At 36.3% G+C, this 7,442-nt stretch overlaps 2 long non-coding RNA genes across 2 annotated transcripts; both read right to left on the bottom strand.

Moving 5' to 3' along the window:
* Positions 1–1,600: 1,600 nt before the first annotated feature.
* On the bottom strand, positions 1,601–2,621 carry LOC142631328 (uncharacterized). Its single transcript, XR_012843588.1, has 2 exons — positions 2,504–2,621; positions 1,601–2,259 (listed from the first exon to the last, which is right to left on the bottom strand). It is a non-coding gene; the product is annotated as an uncharacterized LOC142631328 (long non-coding RNA).
* Positions 2,622–2,634: 13 nt separating this feature from the next.
* LOC142631331 (uncharacterized) lies at positions 2,635–6,262 on the bottom strand. Its single transcript, XR_012843591.1, has 3 exons — positions 6,031–6,262; positions 5,056–5,167; positions 2,635–2,876 (listed from the first exon to the last, which is right to left on the bottom strand). It is a non-coding gene; the product is annotated as an uncharacterized LOC142631331 (long non-coding RNA).
* Between the last annotated feature and the right edge of the window lie 1,180 nt (positions 6,263–7,442).

Below are 7,442 nucleotides of genomic sequence, written 5' to 3'. Positions count from 1 at the left end.
AAGTTATAAGGGACCTACTTTTGATGTTTTTACAAAATTATTAAGTACTTTTTCGAAAACTTTCTAAATATTGCAGAAGAAAGTCCTAATTAATTGGTAAGATTATCTTGATTGTATATTCTTATGTTTCTGTCATTGATCTTTGTAGCAACTAGATTAGCAATTAAAAACTAATACTATCATAATTTGACCCAAAAAAATAAAAATAAAGCCATCAATGAAAAAAATTAGTGGTAACTAGTGTTAATTTAATTAAAATTTAGTGACTAGACACACAATTGAAAATTATAACAATAAAATAAATAAATAAATAAAGTGAAAGGGTTGTAATTAAATACCCGTCCTTGTAGGTCAAACCAGATATGCTACCAACTTTGTTTAGAGCTTCCCTCCATCTTTGCACCTTCTTTATATTATTTACTTCATGTTTTGCTAAAACTTCTCCAAATTTTCCCTTTTGGTTACGTACTTCCGAGGGATCCACCTTATAAAACACCGGTAGCACCATTTGTCCATTCTCCTTACACTCAAGAATTTCGACAAGTTCGTAAGCATCTAGAAGATGCATAGTTCTCGAGAGAATACAATTATGGAACTTCTTGAACTTCTAATAGCTTCAAGAAGTTCAGTAGAAGTTTCTTCTCCCATTGGGAGTTCATCATCGATGAAGGTGTGAATACCCTTCAACTTCAAAATGCCATTCAAATGGCTCGTAAAATCCATGCGGGTATCTTCCCCTCTGAAACTCAAGAACACATCATATTTGTATTGGTGGGTGATGGAGGAAGAGGAGGCTCGTTTGTTTGTCAAAAAAGCCATAGTGAAATGGTACGTTTGAGAAGATCTAAAAGGAAGAGGAGAAAGAAAGCTTGAAGAAATTAGGCAAAGGAAAGTGAATGAAAATTTAAATAAGAGGTTTTTCTGAATGGATTTTTGAGAGAGAATGAGAATGGCAAAGTGAAGAAATTGAATGTTAGTTGTTGTTTTGAGGCCAAGAAGACTATATAATAGTCAATTGTGAAAATAATATTTGTAGTCTGATTATCTTTTTTAGAGAATACAATTTCATAGTTAGCGGCCCAAACGCGGAAGCTGAGAAGACTGGTTGTCCAAGCTGAGAAGACTGGTTGTTGGTAGCCAAGGTCTTTCCACACTGATTCACTTTCACACTTTCTTAGCTACACGCTTATTTTTGAATGTAGCTTTCTGACTCATTTCCAAAGCAAAGGAAAAGCAATTTCCTTCCAATTAAATAAGAAAGGGAATCTTTGACTCCATGATAAATTATTCCCTGAGGAAAGTAGAAAGAAATTTCTTCGTTTAACTCTGATCCAGGAAAGTGTGCATTGCCTACAAAATAATAATCAGCTTCTAGATGACCTGTTAACGTATGTTTTAGGCCTAAAATAAGAGATGTCGTGGGCCTAAAATTGAAAAGTGTTAGATGGGCCTAATGATCCATTTCATTGTAATCTATCTCAGTCTAATACAGCTTCCAGGCGATCATTGCAACGTCTTCTATTATCAGTTCATTATTACAAAAAGCCAGAGGGTTCTCTCCAATCAAATAGCACTATGTTCTCATGGGTTGAGTCATTACTTCAAATTCAATCATCGACTATTATAAGAACTGCAACATATATAACAAGATTAAGCTAGCTTGGATATTTTTTTGGCTAGGCAGAGCCTCTACTTGATTAGACGACTACTCAGAATAAGTTACTGCATCTCACATAAACTCTATAAACATATTTAGAGCCAACCAAACTCCAAAAAAAGTAAATCTACAGTTCTGTGAGTACTATAAAAAATTACATAGAAAAATCCAGGTACATAATCCAACCAAAACCAGTGGAAAAAAAAGAAACAAGCAGTCAAGCTTTCATCTTTGAGTGACTGTTGCTCGAAAGACAACCTCCTATCTTCCTGTTTGATGCAAAAACTTGTCAACCTGCTGCTGATGCTTCCAATGAACGTTATAATAGTCAATTCCAACCAATACGAGTCCAACCAATATGGTCTTTCCTGAGCAAAAAAATCGATACAGCTGTGCTACTTGTGAAGAACAAAATCACCAGCACCCTATTTGTACCACATTTAATAAGGCCTCCTTAAATGGAAAGACTAATAGCAGTAGTACCAAGCCAACGCTAACAACCAGCGAGTACCTTTCACCAATCTCTAGTTTTACAAATAAAACAAGTTCCATGCCACTTTAGATTTTCATTTGCAAAGTTGTCTGCCAAAGCCAGGCTGCTCCTGCACAGCAGATTTAAACCATAAAGAAATTTAAAAGGAGCTGATCATCTAATATAAATCCAGCTATGTTCCCACTCTACATAGTAAGGAAACTCCTAAATCCAACCTTGTCCCTACCATTCTTTTTTCTTCAATAATCACATTTAATCATTAAAAATAAGCAAAGATAAATCCTAGATTTTTTGGGGCATTTATTATTTAAAAAGTTAAAAATAAAAAGTATTACACGAACATGAGGACATACCGCTGCATTGCACCTAATCCTCCGCTTGATAAGAGGACTGCTCACAACAAGCTTATCACAAAAGAACTACACGATGATAGCGATGTATGCATTTATTCCAAATCAACTTCAAATTTTATGCTCTTCCGGTAACCAAGCTAAGCTACATCACATGATCATGCATTAAAGAAGCTCTCACTATCTTCTTGAGAAGACCATCAGCTTTCCACTTGGAAGGTAAGTTTAGAAAGAAGGGTTACCTCAAGTTCCCAACATTACACCACCAGGTGCAATATGGTTGAAGGTGGATCAGAATTAACCCACTTAACCCAACTGCTCATATTTGACTATTGAATCATGGTCTCCATGGTTAATGAACTCTCTGCAAAACCTCCTGCCACTCTGGCCATATCAGACTCTGTATACTTATATCATTTAATTGAAGTACAAAATTCAACCTTATGCACAAAGAACTTAAACCCAGACTAGAGGTTAGAGTGGAAGGAGCAGAGGATGATAAAAAGGTCAAAGAAGTAAACCATAAAGGCTAACAGAATTTAAATGACCAAGAAAACAAAAATAGTAATCTAATAAATGTTAAAGTCTTTTTTTTTTTTTTGTTGATGGAATAGATGTTAAGAGTCATGATATGAGAGAGCGAGAGAGATCAAATAACCTATGTTCATACCCCAAAAATTCTTTCTTATAGCTTAAAATCAAGTAAGTTTCTCAATGCATCCAAGCTTCTAATAACCTAACCACCTAGATTGGCAGTAAAAAATGACATTCAGATAGCCTGTTCCACCCAACCCATTTTTGGATAGAAATGAGCACCAGAAAAGATTAATGTCTTCAATCTATATCTCATTTTCAAAATTTATAATCTTTGTGCCTCGTATTAAAGTCCAGAATCTTTGCATATTACTGAAAAATTTTGTAGACACATATTCCCAATGTTCCATAGACTAATCCAATAGGATAAAAACCGATATCTCAAACTGCAACTTCATAAATAAACAAGTCAAGTTTCACATCATAACAAAAAATTAACCATTAATTCAGATTTGAAATATATTTCTCCACCTAAAGAATAAAACCCATATATCATAAAAGTATTCAACAAAAGAGAAATAAAATTTTTTATAGAAAACTCCCAGTTTTTCAAACTAAATTGCAATCATCAAAGAAATAGAGACACTTTTTTTATTTATTTAAAAAAAGGCATTTTGATCACAAATAATTTTGAACAAAGAGGGGAAGTGTTAATATCAACCATAGTGTCAAGTTCTAATAACATAAAGAGATCAAAACATGCAAAAGCTGCAAGCACCTATGGACTAGTAAGATACAATTCAGATCTAACTAAACCCTAATGAAATTTACACAACATGGGAGATTTAGGTTTCTTTCAGGTTGGAAGGGCTGAACAATGTTGCACATAATAAGAGACAAAATATAGAGCATATATGGCATGAGTTTGTGCATGTTCCATGGGTGTAGGTGCATTTAGTGTAGTAATATATGCAAACTACGCCCCAACCTGATGTACCATCAACAGTATTAAATCCAAAAGTGAAACACTTAGTCCTTTCAGTTAGCAACAAGTAGGATATAGTGTGGATTGAGACACATTGATAAGAACATCTACTGTAACCCCTTAATGACATCAATAATCCTCCAACAACATGCCAAGTATAGTTCACTGGAAATCCTAATTATCTAGAATCCGAGCTTTTGGAAATTGGAACTATAATTGAAACAGTTAACATGTTACACAATTACCCATGTAAACTTACCAAACTGCACATAAGCAAAAAATTTATGATATGATTACATGTAAGAAAATAAGCCTTCACACAATGCGCACATTGGAGGAAGAGACACTGAACAAGCTGAATGAAATATCTTCAGAATGTTTTTTTGGTTAAAGCAGCCTAATGGGTCATGAAGCACTAGACGAAAGCTCTTTAAAAGAAAATTTTTTTTTGGAGAGACAATATTATACTAAAATGAAAGGCTTTGCATTTATAAAGGAGCAAATGGTCTCCATATCCAAAGAACTTTCTGATTAACATGAAAAAAGAACTACATGGTAGCTATTATAGCAAATACAATTGCCTCTATATTTGTCATACCCTAGACTTCCCAGATTATTGATGTAATGTTTTGGGACTGATATGAATAGGCTTAAAACAGTAGCATTTTCTTATTTACACTGTTAAACATCTAAAAGAAGATTCCTTGCTCATGATAGTAAAAGACGTCTTTTTTATATGAATGCACCATGACATCTTAATTTTTCCAAATTGCCTCGTGAGACATTATGTCCCTGTTGATACTCAAGGTTCATATTAGTGCCAACAAATCTTAGCCTAGAAGACTTGATGCCTTTTCATAAATTGTTTCTAATTTATTCAAACAAAATTAAGAAATCTCAAGTTTATATGTCAGCTATTAAATATGCTGGATCCTACTTCCATCCACACTTTGAGAAGCTGAAGGACCATTATAATTACACATAAAACAGTAGATGGCATAAATTATTTATAAGATAAGTAGATGGCATCAATTACTTGCATACTGGAGACGCTCCCTAATAGCCAACTTTGTAATAGCTGCAATATCCTGTTGCCATTAATGCTCAAGCTACCAGCAGCTAACGTAACATATCAGATTAGCTGGCCCCTGAGGCCATTAAACTAAATAAGAATCTGCAACAACGTATATACAAATGGCACACAAGACACACACAAGCAGGGAAAAGAGAATAAACATGAAGTGATAATTACAAGTATCTCTTTTAATTCAATGTACAACAAATTACAAGTATATACTAAAAGGGAATCTTAAATTTACCCATATGATGAAAAAATTAGACACCATTACAACAAAGAAAAGATAAATTACTGAATCTATTGCAAAATAAGACATGCTTCTCATCATGTCAAAGTTGGCTATGGCATATATTATAAAAAGTAATGATTATAGAATATTAAGTACCCAAAATCAAGATTTTTATTTGTTTATAATTCATTATCCTACAGATTACTTGGCTACACTAAATAAACTGCACCACAAATGCATATTAGGCAAACTATAGAGACATCCAAAGGTCTTTCTTCAAAATTCAATTTTAAGCCTAATGACAATATCTACAACTTTTTCTTCTATTCATACGGCTTTAACAGAAGCATAACACCTCCTCTCACCTTGAAATTCAACTCCTATTTAACCGAGTATTATTAGCTTTCCCCAATTGGAAAAACATAAGTCATAATAAAACCAATTGGCACAGCGAAACTATACAGAACGATATTAACTGAAGGAGCTCAATGAAGGAGTATTCAAATCCCATAACATTTGGTTTCCCTACCTCATTAAGGTATAACACTCAACCAATTAAAAAAGAATGTACCTTAAATAAAAAAAATCAACTAATCATTAAGATTTCGTTTACATAAATGTCCTTTAAAATTGGATTTGTACCCAATCACATGAATGAACCAATTAATTTAGAGGGAGAACGATCTTAAATGTAATAATAGTACCTTGACATGTTACTTTGTAGTTGAATCAAGAATCTTCCATAGCATAGCTGACATGTTTCTTTATTTTGGCCCATTTTACAAGGCTATGGCCAGAAGAACCCATCTGCTTTTTTGGGGGGCTTGGAAAAAAGGTTGCTCTGTTTTACTCTGTTCAAGACCACAAGGTTAGGGTTTTTTGTGGAAAATAAGGGTTCTTTGCTTTTGCACATTTTGTTCTACTTCCTTTGTTTTCTCAGTTTTTAAGGTACTGCTGAAATGGGTCCTCAATGTTTTAGAGAAATTCACTTTGGAAGCTGAGAAAATGGGGTTTGTTTCATGAAGTGGGTGGAAAGTTGGGTTTTTTAAGCCCTTGGTGGTTCTATTGCAGTGAAATTTCGGATTTAATATATTTATTGTCCACCACACCGATCTCAGCCTCTCTCTCTAAACCCAGATCAAAGCTATGGAAGGTTGTGGAGAGGGGAGGAAACAAGGAGGGGCGAGCAGAAAGGGGAATCGGGGAGGGAGGGACACCGGTCTGAGACAGAGAGACCCACCGAGAGAGAAAGACATCGATCTGAGCCACAGAGAGAGAGCAAAGCACCGATCTGAGCGAGAAGCTTGAGGCATTTGGGTTTGGGTTTGGGTTTGAGCAAAATCAAGAGATAAAGAGAATGGGTCAGTCAGAGAAAGAAAAAGAAGCACCACAACCAGGTGTGGTGGTGGCGGTGGCGATGAGATAGGAGGTAGAGCTCGAAGCTTTTGGCCATGAACGTGTTTTGGAAGAGAGAGATCACCGTTTTTTGAAAGAGAGAGAGAGAGAGAGAGAGAGAGAGAGAGAGAGAGGAAGCTTTGAGTTTTGGAAGAGAGAGGAAGCTTGGAGAATGTTTTAGAAGGGTTGGGGGAACCGGTTTTTGGCCAAAATGGGCAATTAGCCATAGTTATGGAAGAATATAGTTAGTAGGCACGGTTTGGAAACTAAATATAATACTAACATCTCGACTCTAAGAGACTCGATTTCCATGGTCTATCACATCTGATGTGGCATTTTATCCACGTGGACTCCACTTGAAAATCGAGTCTTATAGACTCGATTTACAAACCAAAAAAATTTCAACTCTCACCTCAAAAAAAAAAAAAAATTCAGAAATCCCAAACACTGGGTTGCGCGGCCTGGTCGTGCGCCTGGGTCGCGCGGCCTGGATCGCGACACGGGTCGCGCGACCGGGGGTCGCGGCCGGGCGCGCGACTGGGTCGCGTTGGGCGCGCACCCCAGTCGCGACTGGGTCGCATTGGGCGCGCGCCCCGGGTCGCACTCCTGGTCCCGCGGCACAGGTCTCACGCACAGGTCGCGCCGCACAGGTCGCCTTCTTTGGGTCGACGGCGATGGGTGGTGGTGAGCTTGTGCAGGAAGCAGATGAACAAATGCATCC

This window comes from Castanea sativa, chromosome 4 (genome assembly GCF_040712315.1).
Source record: "Castanea sativa cultivar Marrone di Chiusa Pesio chromosome 4, ASM4071231v1".
In the NCBI taxonomy this organism is placed as follows: domain Eukaryota; kingdom Viridiplantae; phylum Streptophyta; class Magnoliopsida; order Fagales; family Fagaceae; genus Castanea; species Castanea sativa.
This window is presented reverse-complemented; position numbering and strand designations above follow the sequence as displayed.